Source organism: Salminus brasiliensis, chromosome 7 (assembly GCF_030463535.1).
Source record: "Salminus brasiliensis chromosome 7, fSalBra1.hap2, whole genome shotgun sequence".
Classification (NCBI taxonomy): Eukaryota; Metazoa; Chordata; class Actinopteri; order Characiformes; family Bryconidae; genus Salminus; species Salminus brasiliensis.
In genome coordinates, this window is record NC_132884.1 from 2,696,294 (window position 1) to 2,712,951 (window position 16,658).

General features: G+C 45.3%; 1 protein-coding gene across 7 annotated transcripts in view; it reads right to left on the bottom strand.

Annotated features, from left to right (window-relative positions):
• LOC140559795 (axin-2-like) overlaps positions 1–16,658 on the bottom strand; it is a 97,445-nt gene that overhangs the window by 42,072 nt on the left and 38,715 nt on the right. For 3 of the 7 annotated variants that reach the window (XM_072683431.1, XM_072683432.1, XM_072683438.1), the window contains 2 exons: positions 4,715–4,828; positions 2,732–2,834 (listed from right to left, as the gene is read on the bottom strand). The exons of 2 other annotated variants lie outside the window; for them this stretch is intronic. The gene's annotated coding sequence lies outside the window, so the exon portion shown is untranslated. The remainder of the gene's footprint in view (positions 1–2,731; positions 2,835–4,714; positions 4,829–16,658) is intronic. 2 more of the 7 variants (XM_072683435.1, XM_072683434.1) reach the window with 1 other exon arrangement.

The window sequence follows — 16,658 nt, forward strand, 5'->3', positions numbered from 1 at the left end:
TTTAACTAGATATATTGCCCATATACTGTCTAAATACTACATATATACTGCATATACAGTCTATATACTGTCTAAATACTACATATATACTGTATATACGGTCCATATACTGTCTAAATACTACATGTATATTGTATATGTACAGTCTATATACAGTCTGTATACTGTAGATATACTGTCTTCAGTGGTCCTTCAAAGTTCTATATATATATCTATATCTATATACAGTATATGCTTATAATGGTATTTTGGGGGTCTACAGATGCTTGTGCTCGGGGGTCTGCAACTCTGACAAGTGATGAAGATTCACTTTCTCTCCTCCTCCAGTTCTCGCCCTCGTCCCTCAGAGCTGGAGACACGCTCCGCTTCTCTCTCACTTTCTCCTCTGTTGTCTCGCCCGCCCTCTCTTTCTCCCGCTCTCTCTCCTTTCTCTCGCTCTCTCCCTCTTCCTGTCCGAGCTGGAGGGGGTCATTAGATTACTGTAATTACCGTGATAAGGGGCATCAGTCAGGAAGAAAAAGGAGGAAGTTGGACTCGGTCAGCTGAGTGTGTGTGTGTGTGTGTGAGAGAGAGTGTGTGTGTGTGTGTGTGTGTGTGTGTGTGAGAGAGAGAGAGAGAGAGAGTGTGTGTGTGTGTGTAAGAGAGAAGTATTTGTTTTTGCTCATGAAAGAGAGGGACCTGGATCAAAAGCCTCATCCCCAGCTGGGCTCTCCATGCTCCAGCAGGCTGGTCAGGCTGGGCCGGGCAGCTGTGTGTTAGAGTGGCCGTTCCAGCCACAGAAACATCACTCTGACCGATGACCCTCAGCTTCCCACGGACCAAACCAAATACCCTATCCACAGCTGGGGGCAGAATAAGCTGCAATTTGTGTATTATTTATTTATTTATTTATTTATTACATGCAAATAAATGGTGTAGTGTAGCGGGTAACACCACCTTGCCTGTGGCAGACTAGGGTTCAATTCTTTGGCTGGACACCACCAGTAAGAGTCCTTGGGCAAGACCACTGGAAACTTCAAGCAGGGAACCAACAAAGGTGGAGCAGAGTGGAGCTCCAGTTCCCCTCGAGTACCTCCACTGTAACAAGAGTCAACAAGGTTGCTATGGTATTTCAGGTGGTTCTTAGAGTTTTTCTATGCAGTTGCTATGGTGTTTAAATAACTACTAGGGTTTTGCTCCACAGTTGCTATGGTATTTCAGGTGTTTTTTAGAGTTTTCCCTATGCGATAACTAAGTTACTTCAGATGATTCATATGATTTTACTCTGTAGTTGCTATGGCATTTCAGGTGGTTCCTAGGGTTTTGCTCTACAGTTGCCATGATATTCTTGGTGGTTCCTAAGATACCATTTGCCCTGTAGTTGCAATAGTATTTTAGGTGGTTGCTAGGATTTTGTTATGCAGCTGCCATGATATTCTTGGTGGTTCCTAGGGTTTTGCTCTGTAGTTGCTATGGTATTTCAGGTGGTTGATAGGGTTTTGCTCTGTAGTTGCTATGGTATTTCTGGTGGTTCCTAGGGCTTTGCTCTGTAGTCTCTATGGTATTTCAGGTGGTTGATAGGGTTTTGCTCTGCAGTCGCTATGGTATTCCTGGTGGTTCCTAAGATACCATAGGATTAGAAGCTTTCTTAGAATTCAGCTTTAGTTTTGGATCATTTCCTCTGTATCTAGTCCATCATTCCCTTCTTTCAGAGCACAGAATGTGAGAGATGTGCAGTAGGAGTTATAACTGACCCAAGATCTGCCTCCGGCTAATGTCCACCACCAGCACTTCTTCTCCTGGCCTCTCCGAGGCTGAAAGCTGTATGTGCTCAGGATTCGAATGCAGATTTTTTCACTTGGACTTTCAGGTCAGGCCTCCAGACCGCCTCGGCTCCCAAACACCAGGCCCAGCATTTTTAATGTTCAAACAAAACAACTAACTGCTGCTGAATAGTTCTAGGAGTTCTGTTCAGTGTAGGAGCTGCTTGCCCACAGACGCCCACCTCCACCAAAACACTCGACACACATGACTGCAGATTCGTAGGCATGGGTACCAGCAAACGTCTGGAGACGTGTCAGGCACAGTTCAGCAGAGCTGGAGGTGATTTCACCTTTATCTGTACGGATTAGGGGTGTAAAGATACTGACACTGACTATCATTATCAAGACTAGCCATCATGACAAATGTTTGTGGACACCCCTTCTAATGAATGCATTAAGCTATAAATGCACACACACATACACAGCTTGTAGAGAAGTACTGCCAATAGAATAGGACTCTCTGGAGTAGATAAACATCATGAACCTATTGGCACCATGCTGCCTAATGCCAGGCGTGGACTAAAGGGGTATAAAAAAACTGGAACTCTGGAATTCTGTGGAATGATGGTTGGTGCTTCATCCATTACTTTTAGAATGAGTTGGTGGAGTTGGAGATGAGGTGAGGTGGTGATCATCCAACATCCTGACCTCACTATCGCTGTTGATGTTGAATGCAATCAAATTCTCACAGCAATGCTCCTCCAAATTCTAGTAGAAAGCCTTTCTCCCTAAACAGTTGACAAAGTTAGTCCAACATAAACAGGACATAAACTCTTTTTAATACCCTTGATTTTAGAAGAAACAATGTATGAACAGTGTCCCAATACTTTTGTCATACAGCGTAAATAGTAGACTGGAGCAACTAGGCTACCGATCACCCACCAACACGACCACAGCAACAGCAAATACAGGCTTAAACAGCAGCCTACCACTGTGTCCTGCTTCATTAATGGTCCAAGTTTTCATTCACCGTTCCCATCAGCACCTGCAGGCCTCCTGTCCACCTTCTGGTCAGTCCTGAACACACTGCACCTGCAGTCAGCGGAAAAAACCACCTGTGCGGTTAGTTGTGGAAGTCCTTTGTGTACGTTCCTAAAACAGGACAGCGCAATGACCCTGTCATGGCTTTAATGTTATGGCTGATCGGTGAAGATGATTGGATGGAGTGGTAGTAGTGCAGTGTAGGACCACCCTAAGGAACCACAGCAAGTCAGCAAGTGGTTGCTAGGGTTTTGCTCTGTAGTTGCTAAGGTATTCCTGGTGGTTCCTAGCGTTTTGCTATACAGTTGCTAAGGTATTCCTGGTGGTTCATATGGTTTTGCTCTGTAGTTGCTAAGGTATTCCTGGTGGTTCATAGGGTTTTGCTCTGTAGTTTCTAAGGTATTCCGTGTGGTTCCTAGAGTTTTGCTCTGTAGTTGCTAAGGTATTCCCCATGGTTCATAGGGTTTTGCTTAGTAGTTGCTAAGGTATTCCTGGTGGTTCCTAAGGTTTTACTTTACAGTTGCTATGGTATTCCAGGTGGTTCCTAGAGTTTTGCTCTGTGGTTGCTAAGGTTTTCCAGGTGTTTCCTAGGGTTTTGCTATACAGATACTCATGAGATTGGCTCATAGGTTATTACTTTGCAGTTACTATGGTATTTCAGGAGGTTCTCAGGGTTTTGTGTGTGTTACATCAGTGTGTGTGTTCACTGTCACGGTGACAGAGAGTCGTCTTCTTATTCGAAAAGAAAATGAATGCATTTTTTTTTTATTTCAACAGAATCTCCTGATGGAAAGTTTTGCCATAGAATGTAGCTCTAGTAGGCGTCCCAATAGTTTTGTCCATATGTATATATATATATACACATCTGGAGTCAAAGGGAAAACAATTACTTGTTTAACTGAATGAATTTAAGGTGATAACAGAAATGGTAGGTGAATTCTGACTGCTGTCAGTACCCCGGCCCACACAGGTGTGGTAGGTAGGTGGGCCTCACGGAAAGGTCTAAAAGAAAAGAAGTGTAGGACCTGGGTCCTCGACTCTCCGGTGTCCCGGGGGTGGGGGTGGGGGGTGGATGAGAAAGGTAAAAGAGTTTGCCGTGACTTGCTAGCGAGAGCGTCGGCTTTGAAAAGGAAGCGGGATTCAAAGACATTCCACAGGCATAGTTTATCCTCCTCACTTTCATGGCACCTTTTCACCCTGCGGGGCAGGAAATGCCGCTGTACCTGTTTTCCTTTTTCCAGAATCCATCCCTCCTCCTATTCATTACAGGGGTGTCTTATGTTTTCTTGTGAATGGTCATGTAAGATTACTGGCTACGGCGGCATCGTTTCTGGCTTACGGCTGTTCCTGGCACCCTACGCTCCCCCCCCCCCCCCCCCCGCCCCCCCCAGCCCCCTCCTCCCCTCACTCCCTTCCCGACCCTAACTCTGCAATGTCTACAAAGGCCCGCCGACTCCGTGGCTCCTTGGTTTTCCCCAAACTTTGCTTTCCTTTGATTCCCACGGCTGCGCTGCTGTGCTGTCTGGCGGTATAGAGCGCGGCTCAGCTGCAACCCGATCAGCACCTGTGAGTGCGGCCTGCCCTTTCATTCCTACAGTAAAGCTGAGAAGGGTCAGGGGGAGGAGCTTAAGGGCAGGTCTGATGCCAGCGGTGATGTAACGGCCATTCAGCCGCAGGTGACATCATCAGGCCGAGCACGGGTTATGAGGGCACTGACGGGGAAAGAGCTGAACAGGTACTGAAAAGGCTTTGTTGACAGGAGAACCGCCGAGCAGACGGGAAGGAGGTTTGGGTAATTGGGGTAATTTAATAACATTTACAAATAAAAAAAAATACAAATATAAAATATAAAAAAAATATGGTAATAAAATCCAGCACCTGCATTTCATCTACAGTTTACTCAGAAACACCTGCCATATAGGTGCACTTACAGTTACAGACTGGAGCCCATCTGTTGCATCATTCCTCAGCCCCCCTCAACCCCATCCATCAATGGAAAGGCAGCACCACTTGGGTTCTCAGCAAGCACAGCAGTGATACCGCACCTGACATGACACAGGAGCAATGGTTTGTACGTGTACATCTGCAAAATGCACTGAAACAGACGTAGGCGTTTCTGATAAACTGGCCAACAAGCACAGCTACTAGTTAAGAACCTAGAAGTGCTACAAAGAGATCAAGGGATCTTTGAGCGATGCCATGGGAGAACCACTTTTGGGTTCGTTAGGAACCATTTTTGCAGTCGAGATGTGAGTGTGAAGAACCTATAAGCTGGTAAAGAAGCGAGTTATTTAAAATGTTAAAACACTGCTGTGTTTTTAATATATAGCTATTTTTATTACTGAAGAATATATTTAATTGCTAGACATTTTAATGTCATAATACTTAAAAATAAAGGAAAGCACAATTTAATATCATACCCATACTTTAAATGTGTCTTAAAATACATATATTCTATATGAAGGATTTAATTATAATTTAATAGTATAAATAGTATATATATATACTATAGTATATATATATACCAAACTTAGTTTGGGGTGAAAAATGCTCAGATGTAGCTCAACAAGCCGATTTACCACCCTGTTATTTACTCTTTGAAAGAAGCACGCTGATTTTCCTTTTACAGGGGACTGGAAAACAATGAGCTCAGCTCTGATTGGCTCCCAGAACCTGCATATTACAGCTGGGTTTAAACACTGTAACAAACTGCTGTCCTCTGGCTGTGTCCTCTCAGCGCGATGTGATTGTAGCTGGTTAGCTTTTAGCCTTTCCTCAACTCGCTTGCCTGGGTTTTGTCTTTCTCGACTCTCACCGGTAAAACAAGCCTCTGTTTTCCCTTCTGATGTGAGTTTAGCTCCAGTTTGGTTCAGCTGAGGGAGTCCAGCTTGTTTTTGAGGAAGCGGACAAGAAGAGACGGTAAAAGCTAGCGCCGACTAGCATTAGCTTTTAGCCTAGCGCGGATCCTTTTTTGCATCTGAGGCTTCCTCTTTGTCAAGTGCCGAGTTTGAGCTGGCACATGAAAAAAGCAGCGATCACTAAGTCTGGTTACCGTAGCAACCATATTTCACATAACTGGAGGTGATGAGCTGATCTCCAGGATCAGCAACACCATGTTCTTCTGAAGTAGTCGTCAGGTTTTACCACTTCACCAGCTTTTACTAGAGCTTTCTCAAGTGGGCGGGTTTATGTAAATATTGGGGGTGTACATATAAAAAAGCCAAGACTGTGATGTAACAGTTTTAGGGTTTTGGAATCGGACTGTTTTCTAGCTCTGTTTCGGTTCTGCTGGATGTTCATTTGACGGAGGAACAGTGGTCAGAGTTTGAGTGGTCAAGGTTTACGGTTCGTCTCTTCCATGGATTTAGACTAGATGAACTCCCCCTGTAGGTCATACAGTGTTAGTACAGCCTCAGATATGGACACCGAGGCAGGAAACTTTCCTCGCACCTGAATCATAAATACTTTAAGTTTTATTCTGTCTCTAAATGCACTTTGAAGACGTGGTTTGTCAAGGAACACTGAAACTAATGATGAAAGTGTGTGTGTGTGTGTGTGTGTGAGAGAGAGAGAGAGAGAGAGAGAAAGGGTTTGATATACATACAGTCTAAAGCAGATTAGAGCTCTGACCCCCTCCCCACTGTCCATCAGATTGAGAACGAGTGAGAACCAGATGAAAGGCAGAAGGATGTAGCTCTCTTTTTTTCCCGCTCGGAGGGAAAGTGGAGAAAAAGCCGCCGATAGAACAATATTTTCAAACGCTGGTGTAAGTTGAAAGGCTTCGCAGGTTGTATTTGATATAGGGGCCTTTTCAGTCGTGATTTGAGGGAGCCGCTTATAGTCAGGAGCAAAGAGAAAGAGTCAGAACTCCTGGGACTTTAGAAGTCCTCGTCAAAGCTTCTCGGGAGCCAGCGCTGCTTTCTTTCCCTTTGTCCTCCTCATCTTCATCTCGCCTCACAAAGGGGGAGGAAAAGTGAGAAAGTGTAAAACTTCTGCAGAAAGAGTTTTCTAGAACAAAGCGTCCGCACATCAGCGCCTCGGTCAGGTAGTTGAAAAGCGCTTGGACAAACACAGTCGGAGACAAAGCTTATCTAAGACAAACACTAACAATCTGATACTGAGTGTGTTTGAGTGTGTGAGCAGGTATTTGGGTCTTACGGGGACCAAATAGCTCCGGGGTGATGAAAACAAGCTGAATCAGACGGCTCTTCTATATAGTGCTGAAAAGGAACCCTAAAAGAACCCTTTTTCAGTACTACATAGAACCATGTATGCATAGAGAGAACACCCTTGCTAAACAGGGGTTTTGCAAGAGTTCTTCTGTAAATGCAATGTTTTAACTTTACTTACCTGTAAGGGTTTAAGAAAAAACTTCTAGAACCTTTAAGAAAAGGGTTCTATATAGCCCCAAAAAAGGGTTCCACTATTGTTATGGGGACCAGATAGCTCTGGGATGACAAAAACATGAACATTAAAAGTATATTTGTTTTTGTAAAGCTGAATCAGACGGTTCTTCTTGGAACCTTTTTTTATGATTTTATATAGGGCTGAAAAGGAACCCTAAAAGAACCCTTTTCAGTACTACATAGAACCATTTATGCATAAAGGGAACACATTTGGCAAACAGGCCAAATGCAGTTCTTCTGTAAATTTAATGGTTATATGTAACTTTACATTACCTGTAAGAGTTAAGAAAAGGCTCTATCTAGAACCTTTTAGAAAGGGTTCTACTATTGTCATGGGGACTAGATAGCTCCAGGGTGATGAAAACCTGAACATTAAAATATATATATATATATATATATATATATATATATATATATATATATATTTAGTAAAACTAAAACAGATTCACAATCATGTTCTTTATAGAACCTTGTTAAAATGGCTCCTTGTAGCACAGAAAAAGGTTCCACCATCAAATATTTCCAGGTTGATGAAAACATGAACATTAAAAGTGTATTTATTTTTTGTAAAGCTTCTAAATAGTGCAAAAAGGTTAGTTGTATATGGAACCATGAAGCTCAAACATTCTTAGATCCTTCGTTTAGTAGTATAAGGGTCCTCAAACCTTATGGAACCCTTTAGAACTGGTAAAAAAGTTCTCTAAAATGGTTCCACTATTGTGAAACAAGTCAAAGAACCCTTTTTTAATACTAAATAGAACCCTTTGCTTAGAAAGAACACCTTTGAAAAATGACAGTGATTTGATAAGGAACCATAAGGACTAAAACAACTATTTGCATCCTTGAATGGTTCTTTGTTCTGGTTCTTCTGGATCTATAGAGCCCCAAAAAGTGTTCCACCATTGTAAGACGAGTTAAGGAACCCAGTGTCAGTCCTACATGGAACCATGAAGCTCAAACATTTGGAGGAAAAGCTCTCACAGACAGCAGAGGTAGGAAAGGTTCTACATAGCTGCAATAACGGTTCCACTATTGTTGTCTATTGAGTCATGGAACCCTTTTCCAGTACTACAGAACCCTTTTTGCTTAGAGTTTTACAGCATCACGTCAACAGCAGTACCCCACAAAGACAGTTTTGCAGGTCTGTCTGTATGTATGAGTGGAGTAAAGCGAAGGCCTCTCGCGCTGGCCTTGCAGTTTCGCGTTCCTCGCAGATCAATGGAACCAAAAGAAGGCGGAAAAACGTGGCTAATCTCGCCATCAAACCGTCATTAGACAAAACTTTCAACTCCAGGCGTGTCGCTTTCATTTCCAAATGGGAGGCGAGGGGAAAAAAACCCTCCACAGCTTTTCAGCGAGGAGAGCTGACTCCATCAGACGCAACCTGACAGGGAACGCAGGAGCGCTCGCCGATTGCAAGTTTGCACCCGCTGCTACTGCTCTCGCGGAGCCTCGCCAATGAATTAATGATGCCCGGCCTTTAATCGACGCCTCCGCTGATGACAAAGAGACTCTGCCACACTTTGAGGATGGCGGAGCATCAAAAACCCGTCAGAATAGAAAAAACACCACCTTGTTCTTCTTGATGGACGAAAACGATCAAAACCGCGCTCCACACCTTCTTCTTCTTCCTCTTCCTCCTCGCAAGTTCCTCCCTGCCTCTTCTTCTCATCTTAAAAAGCGCTAACCGCTTCATCTTCTCTCTTATATAGGCTACTGAACTAGTTTTTCTTCCTGATGAAGCCAGAAAGCTTTCTGTATTTGCGACGAAAAGTGCAAGAAAGGGAAAGTGACAGCTCTTTCGCGGTGTTTTCGTATAAAGCGAGAGCTTGTGGCCGCGATTTAAGTTTGGGTGTCGCGGCGAGAAGTTCCTGACAGCTGCCAGTGAAAAGAAAGGAGGGGAATGAAATGTGTACGCAGTTCGCCGCGACGGCGGAAGGCGGAGTGTGTTAATCACCCAGCGGAGAGTGTGTGGGAGTGTGTGTCAGTGTGTGTGTCGCTTACTTCGGCCTTGTTAGGGTGCGACTTCAACCATCATCAAACAGTGGTGTCAGTCAGTCTCAGACAGCCTTCATCAGGCAACTTTAACGCATAAAGGGACACAAATTGGGCTGATTCTCCACATACTGAGGTAAAGTGGAGCGCTTAGGCAGCAGACAGTGTGTGTGTGTGTGTGGTGTGTGGTGTGTGTCTGCCAGCAGAGTCAGGAGCTGTGTGTGCGTTTCTGGGTGTGTTTGTCTGTTTTGTGGACCTTCTAGACCTACTAGACCTTCCGGATGTTTTTATCTTGTGGTTTACATAATTTGTCAAATGTTTGTGGACACCCCTTCTACTTTGAGTTGCACCCATTGCTGCTGACACAGATGTGCAAATGCAAATGCATACAGGCATGTAGTGAGGGGTATAAAGCCCCCCCAGTGTTGCGCTGTGGAGCACTGGAACAACTGTGTTCCCTGGAATGATGGATGGTGGAGCTCCATCCAGTACTTTTGGGATGAGGTGGGGAATCTGGGATGAGGTGCAGACGCCTGATCTAATTGTGCTCTCTCAGACTCCGGCTGCTGATGGCTGAAAGCCATGGCTCTGGATTTGAACTTGTGACCCCCGGTCCATAGCGACGGCGCGATACGCAGCCGAGCCCCTTGGAGGCCGGGCTTCTTTTATGGTCTATTATTCGGAACTTGTAACTTTGACAAAAGAACCAGACTGTGAAGGCTGGACGGCTGGGTCAGTGCATCTCCATAACATCAGGCAGGTCTTGTGGGGTGTTCTCGGTACAAGTGGTCAGTGTCACAACTGGTAAACCATTAACAGGGTCATTGGCATGCTCATGGAGGCCCCACCTCACAACTTAGAGGGCTTAAAAGATCTGCTGCTAGCATAAGTCTTGGTGCCAGATACCACAGGACACTTCAGAGATGTTGTGAAGTCCATGCCTCGTCGGGTCAGGGCTGTTTGTTTGGTCAGGGCCAACATGTCGCTTTGCCATCAGCAGCCAGAGTCCGAGAAAGCACAATTGCCCTCTCTAGGCAGGTAGATGACGCTGCTTCCCTTCATCACTCTTGGGCGAAGATGTTGTCCCGCACAGGCGCTCATGTGTTAGCTGGTGTGGTGGAACTGCCTCGGAGTGAGTCGGCGATGCCGCATGGGCAGCAGTTCGAAAAAAAGAGGCGGTGGCTGGCTTTGCAATTATCTGAGCAGACATGGTTAAGTCCTTACCTTCCTAGAGTCAGGATCATTGCTAGAGCCTGGGGGAGTTACGAACAGGTGGGTTAACTGGCACAACCACATTGGGAACTATGCTGCGCTGGTTAAAATACAGGCCTGAACTGAAGGCCCAGCTGTAGTAGCTGCAGTCCATCAGCGGCTTCAGAGGATGTGATGAGATTCACGCATTCCTGTGAATCTCTCGGAATTACAACTCCCCCACCCCCTCCTCCTCCTCCTCCTCTTTTTCTCACCACCAGATGTGGTGATGTTGTGAAGGACGCGTTTCAGAAACGGCTCAACTCAAAAAGCGCACTTGAACTCGTCGCCGGGATCCACTGATGCGTCTGGGTTCTCCAGACTTCAGACGAAGAAGAGAAAGAGGAGCAGACGCTCAGAAACAATGCTATTTTCCCAGCTTCTTCTCCCAGCCGTCTTCAAAGTGTCTTCAGCTCTGAGAAGTAACACTTCTAATTACCAGAAGATTTTTTTTCGTCCTTTCTTTCCTTCTTGCCTCAACTGGTTTCTCAGGCTTACGCTTATGATCTTTACAAAGCTGAAGAAAAAAAAAAAGGGAGAGAGTAGAGAGTCATAAACCAACTTCATTAAGACAACAAAAAACAAGTCTGGCGCTTAAAAACGGCCCGAGGGAGGAGACAGATTATCTATATCTATTAATTACTCTCTTTCGGAGTGGGGGAAAGGTTTGCTCCTCACTCTCTGCCTGTAATCTTATTAAACTAAGCATGTTAAAAGTCAGATCTTTTGTACGCCGCCGATCCGGTTCAACTCTCGGCACTCCCCTCAGGGAAGACTGGAGAATTTGGAGTTTCTTTGAAGTGAGAATTTGGGTGTCTCTGGCTCTTAGAGAGGGTTTCATCAGCGCACGCTCTGCTACAACACACCCACCATATAGAGTGTGTGTTTACGACTATCACCGCGATTACTCACGGCAGGCACTCGGGTCTTTGTAGAGGCGGAGGTTAGGAGCTGGGACTGGAGCGCTAAATCAGGAGCTGCCAAAGCAGCACTAAAGACCTCGCCCGGTGTTTACAAACACGCAGTGCAGTGTGTTTTTTTGGTGGCTGCCATCTTTGTCGAGTTTTTGTGACTCTGAAAGGTTGAACTTTCTCTTAACGGCCCCCAACAACAGCTCGGCGGAATGGTACCGCCGCTAAAGCCTTATATAACCGACCTTCAGTTTAAGAAGCTGAACCTTTGGTTGGGGAACCTGCTACTTAAGGTGGCACAACCCAACCATGCCCCTGGGAACATGCTGCCTAATGCTGCCTAATGCCTGTGGTGTGGGCTAGGGTATATAAAGCCCCCCAGCACTGAGCTGTGGAGCTCTGAAAATTGGAATGGTTGGTGGAGCTCCATCCAGTTCTTTTGGGATGAGTTGGCTAGTTGGGGATGATGGGGTGGGGTGGTGATCATTCATCCAACATCCTGACCTCACAAAATGCGCCTGTCGATGAATGCTGTCAAATCCTCACAGCAATGCTCCTCCAAAATCTAGTAGAAAGCCTGCCTTCTTCCCTGGACAGGAGAGACTACTAGTTACTTTTTATAATACCCTTGATTTCAGAAGAAACAATGAATGAGCAGGTGTCCCAATACTTTTGTCCATGTAGCGTATTGTCCTATCTCAAGATAGAAATCATACCAATCGTGTCAAACAAATCCCCACAATTAAGAGGCTGAAAAGATTCACGTTGTTTCTTCTAAGACAGACGTCGGAATTCCTCAGGAGCCGAAAAGGAGACACAATGCTCGTCCTTTAGAGACTTTATGAAGGGCACACAATGCCTCCTCTATTATTGCGGAGCATACCTCCATGCCCCCGGTGTTAACTACCCTGCCTGCACCCGGAGGAATGCACGAAACGCCTGACACACATCCCTCTGTGTGAGCTCCATAATGGAGGAAGATACGGATCAGGTTCAGGGAAGCACTGGATTGTCTTTTTCTGCCCTCAGGGGCCCAACTGACAGCCTTAAAGACCTTCTGTAAGCTCTCCCGGCTTTTCTCGCCTCTCTGAGGCAGCCCTTCTTGGAAAATGGACAATAAGGGGAACAGCAGTGGCAATGTCCACCTATACTTTTGAGAGACAGTCAGAACCGTAAAAGTTCTGAACCCGGTTCTGAGGCGTATCTAAAACGGTTCTTGGACATCAACTTCAAGACCTGACTGACTTCACTTGCTGCCTAATCCATGATGTGGACAAAAGTATTGGGACACTGAAAGGAGAGTTGATCCAGCCTTTGTTGGAGTAACTGTCTCTAATGTCCAGGGAAGAAGGCTTTCTACTATATTCTGGAGGTGCATTGCTGTGGAGATTTGATTGAGGCCGTTAGGTTGAGGTCAGGATGTTGGATGATGATCACCACCCCACCTCATTAACCCCAACTTCAGACTCATCCCAAAAATTCTGGATGGAGCACCAGCCATCATTCCAGAGGACACAGTTCTACTTCTCACACTGCCTTTATTAGAAGGGGTGTCCACAAACATTTGGACATATAGTGTATGTCCTGACTGGACCAGAGATATTTGATCAGAGCTTTATGTAAAATGGACAATAAGGGAAACAGCAGTAACGATGCCAGAAACTCCTGAAGGTTCTAGATGTTCTCTAAGCAGGGTTGGGAATGCTAAAAGCATCTCAGCAGTAAGATGCTGGTCAGATGGTCAAGCGAGCATCACACTGAACACTCTCTCAACTAGTTAAGATGCTTTCAAGTCCAGAAGCATCTTGAAGAAGAAGGAGTCTGGGGTTCGCATCAAGAGGACTCTGCACCACTTTAGCCCAGGTAGCCGCTTTGCCATCAGCAGCCAGAGTCAGAGAGAGCACAACTGGGCACGGTCTCTCTGGGTGGGTAGATGGCGCTAGCTCCCTTTATCCCTCTTGAAGCGATGGTGGTGGCTAACTTTACATGTATTGAAGGAGGCATGTTTTCGGCCCTTACCCTGCTAGACTCTGGAGCATTGCTAGTGCAGAGGGAGCTATGAACGGGTGGGTTAATCGGCAGAACCAAATTCTGTGGTCTTGGAATGGAGAATGGAGAATAAAGACACTGGGTTTGACATTTCGAGTGCCTTTGTCCCCAACTCTCGTCACGCTGGACGTTTTTTCAGGCCTTAATTTGATTTGCATGTGACTTCCTGACATCGCCCGTCGTTTTCACCAGCGTTTGATGCGTCTGGAGCCGCTTGGCTCAGAAGTTCAGAGGGTAGACCAGGGTGGAGAGTGGAGGAAAGCAAAGCTCTTCATTGTTCTGCTGCTGATATCTCTGGTGTTAAAGGCTTTCAGCTCGGTACAGTGGGCCACGCACAAAAAAGGGGTCATTCTAAAGCCTGACGTCAATCCACTCACTGCAAAATAACACAAGTCAGAGGTCAGCACTGCATGCATCAGAACTTCAGCATGCTCCTCAAAGGCCGGGCTGTACAGTACAGATACAGATTAAAGGAGGAGGCCGGATGCCAAAAGATCAATACCTACAACTGAGGTCATAGTAAACTACCCTAACCCAAAGTTCGTTATTACCCAGAACTCCCCACTCGATTAATTCAGCAATGCACCTATTAGCCATAACATTAAAACACCGACACCAACAAGCATGGCTGATTTTCGGGATCTTGAAGGTGATGGAGGTGTTGAAGCGTAAGAATCTGAGACCAAAACCTGGGATGTTGTAGACGACTGTCTCAGAACATCTCCAGAACATCAGGTACGTCTGATATGCAGTGGTCAGTATCTATCAGAAGAGCTTTGGTGACTGGGACAGGGTGGTCAAGGCCTACTGATGCTCTAGAGGTTCTCCAGAATGGAGGACAGTGTCTACGTATCTGGTCCAAGTTGAATAAGAAGAGTTCAGGAGATGGAAGAGACAAACCGTGATCCTCAAACACTCAAAACTTGTATGTCTCAAAACTTTTGTCCATTTAGAACATTATATACATTATCTACACCTGAAACCCTTTTATCTCCATTTTTGGTCTGTTTTTCACTTGTCTTATCTGAATCTTGCAGTGGGTCTTTATACTTTCTCAGAATTTTTCTTTGTCGAGTTTTTGTGAGGTTGAACTTTCTCTTAACGGCCCCCCAACAACAGCTCGTCAGAACGGTACTGCCGCCAAAGCCCGCCGAAGTGGCTGACGTCAGTTTAAGAAGCTGAACTTTTGGTTGGAGAACCTGCTAATAAACACCCTGGGAACACAAAACACACACACAGCTTGTCTAGTTTAGTAAACGTGAACCTATTGGCACCATGCTGCCTAACACCAGGTGTGGGCTAGAGGGGTATAAAAAGCCCCCCAGCATTGAGCTGTGGAGCAGTAAAAAATTGGAATGGTTGGTGGAGCTCCATCCAGTACTGTTGGGATGAATTTGCTGGTTGGGGATGATGAGGTGGGGTGGTGATCATCCATCCAACATCCCGACCTCACAAATGCGCCTGTTGATGAATGCAATCAAATCCTCACAGCAATGCTCCTTCAAAATCTAGTAGAAAGCCTGCCTTCTTCCCTGGACAGTAGAGACAGTTACTCCAACAAAAGACCAATAGAACTGCTCCAAACTGACCTGGAGGAACATCTATTTCCATTGACTTCCATTGAAAGTCTGGAAGGTTTGTATCTTCTCCTGTAAAGTTGCCATTTTTGAGATGCGAGGTCTTTGAAGACGGTGGTGAGGTGCTGGTTTGAGGAGATCAGCTTTAAGGTAAGTGTTTAATCGGCGCAGTCCTGAGACGTCGGTGTTTGTGGTGTAGAAAGAGAACAACGAACCGACCGGCTCTCGGCTTCCTGTTGTTGGTTTTATTGTGAAGGTTCCAGCAAGGAAAACAATGCATTCTGGGAAGGCTGGGTCTTTTGAAGTTAGCATTGAGAAAACAGACTATAAGCGGGAGAGGAAAGGAGAGAGGCAACGCGTCTCTCTTTCATTCTCTCTCTCTCTCTCTCTCTCTCTCTCTCTCTCTGGCAGCACTTCTGAGGTGCAGAAGAAAGGAGGAGATGCGGTTGCGCTGCTAAGCCGTCCGTCAAGCCGAAAACGTGTGTGTGTTTTTTTCATCTGTGGTGGCAGAGCGGCTGTGAGGGCCGCTTTTACACGCTTCTCAAACAACAGCGCTTCAACACACACACACACACACACACACAGATGCACGAATACATACACTGACATACAGATGCACACACACACACACACAAACACACACACACACAGCTATTTCTGCCAAGGCCTACACGCCGGCACAGCCTTTAGAAATCCTTGAAGTGACACCAAACAGTTCCGTCTCTCAGAGCGAGGAGAGAAGAAGCTCCAGCAATTAAAGCTCACTTAATACCTTCATACACCCCCGTCACACAGCCCCCGCTTCCTCTGTCTGCTTTCATCCTCCCTCTCTCTCCCTCTCTCTCTCCCTCTCTCTCCCTCTCTCCCTGCATCACATCCCTTTTCTTTCCCTCCTCTCTCTCTATCTCTCTCATTACACATTTCTCTCTCTCTCTCTCTCTCTCTCTCTCTCTCTCTCTCTCTCACCCCCTCTCTCTATCACTCTCTACCTTTGTCTCTTTCTTCTCACTCTCTTTCTCTTTCTCTCATCCCCATCTCTCATCTCTCTCTCTCTCTCTGTCTCTCTCTCTCTATCTCTCTCTTCCTCTCTCTCGATCACTCTCTACCTTAGTCTCCTTCTTCTCACTCTCATTCCCACTCTCTCTCTCTCTCTCTATCTATCTCTCTTCCTCCCTCTCTCTATGTAACTCATCCAATCCCTCTCTCTCCCTGTGTTTGTTTAGCTCACTCTCTCTCTCTCTCTCTCTCTCTCTCATATGATGATAATGCAGGTGATTGGAAGGCAATGGCATTTATATTGTAAAATGCATTGAGTATACTGTAATTAGAATATTGTAATTACAATACTGTAATAAAATTACTTATATAAGAATATACTGTAAATACTGTAATTCAGATTACTGTAATTAGATTACTTAAATAAGATGACTTCAAATATGATACTGTTAAATATTAAATTACTGTATTTCAATGAATGTAATTTAAAATTGTAATTAGAATTATCTAATTACAAAATTACTTTAAATAGAAGACTGTAATTAGAATACGTACTGTAATTAGATTACTGTAATTACAGTAATCCCCCAGAATCACACACCTGAGGGAGCTGCTTCAGCGCACTTACAGCACAACACAGGTACTGTCTAACCCAGCGCGGGGTTGGATTGATGCCGAGCAGCTGATAAA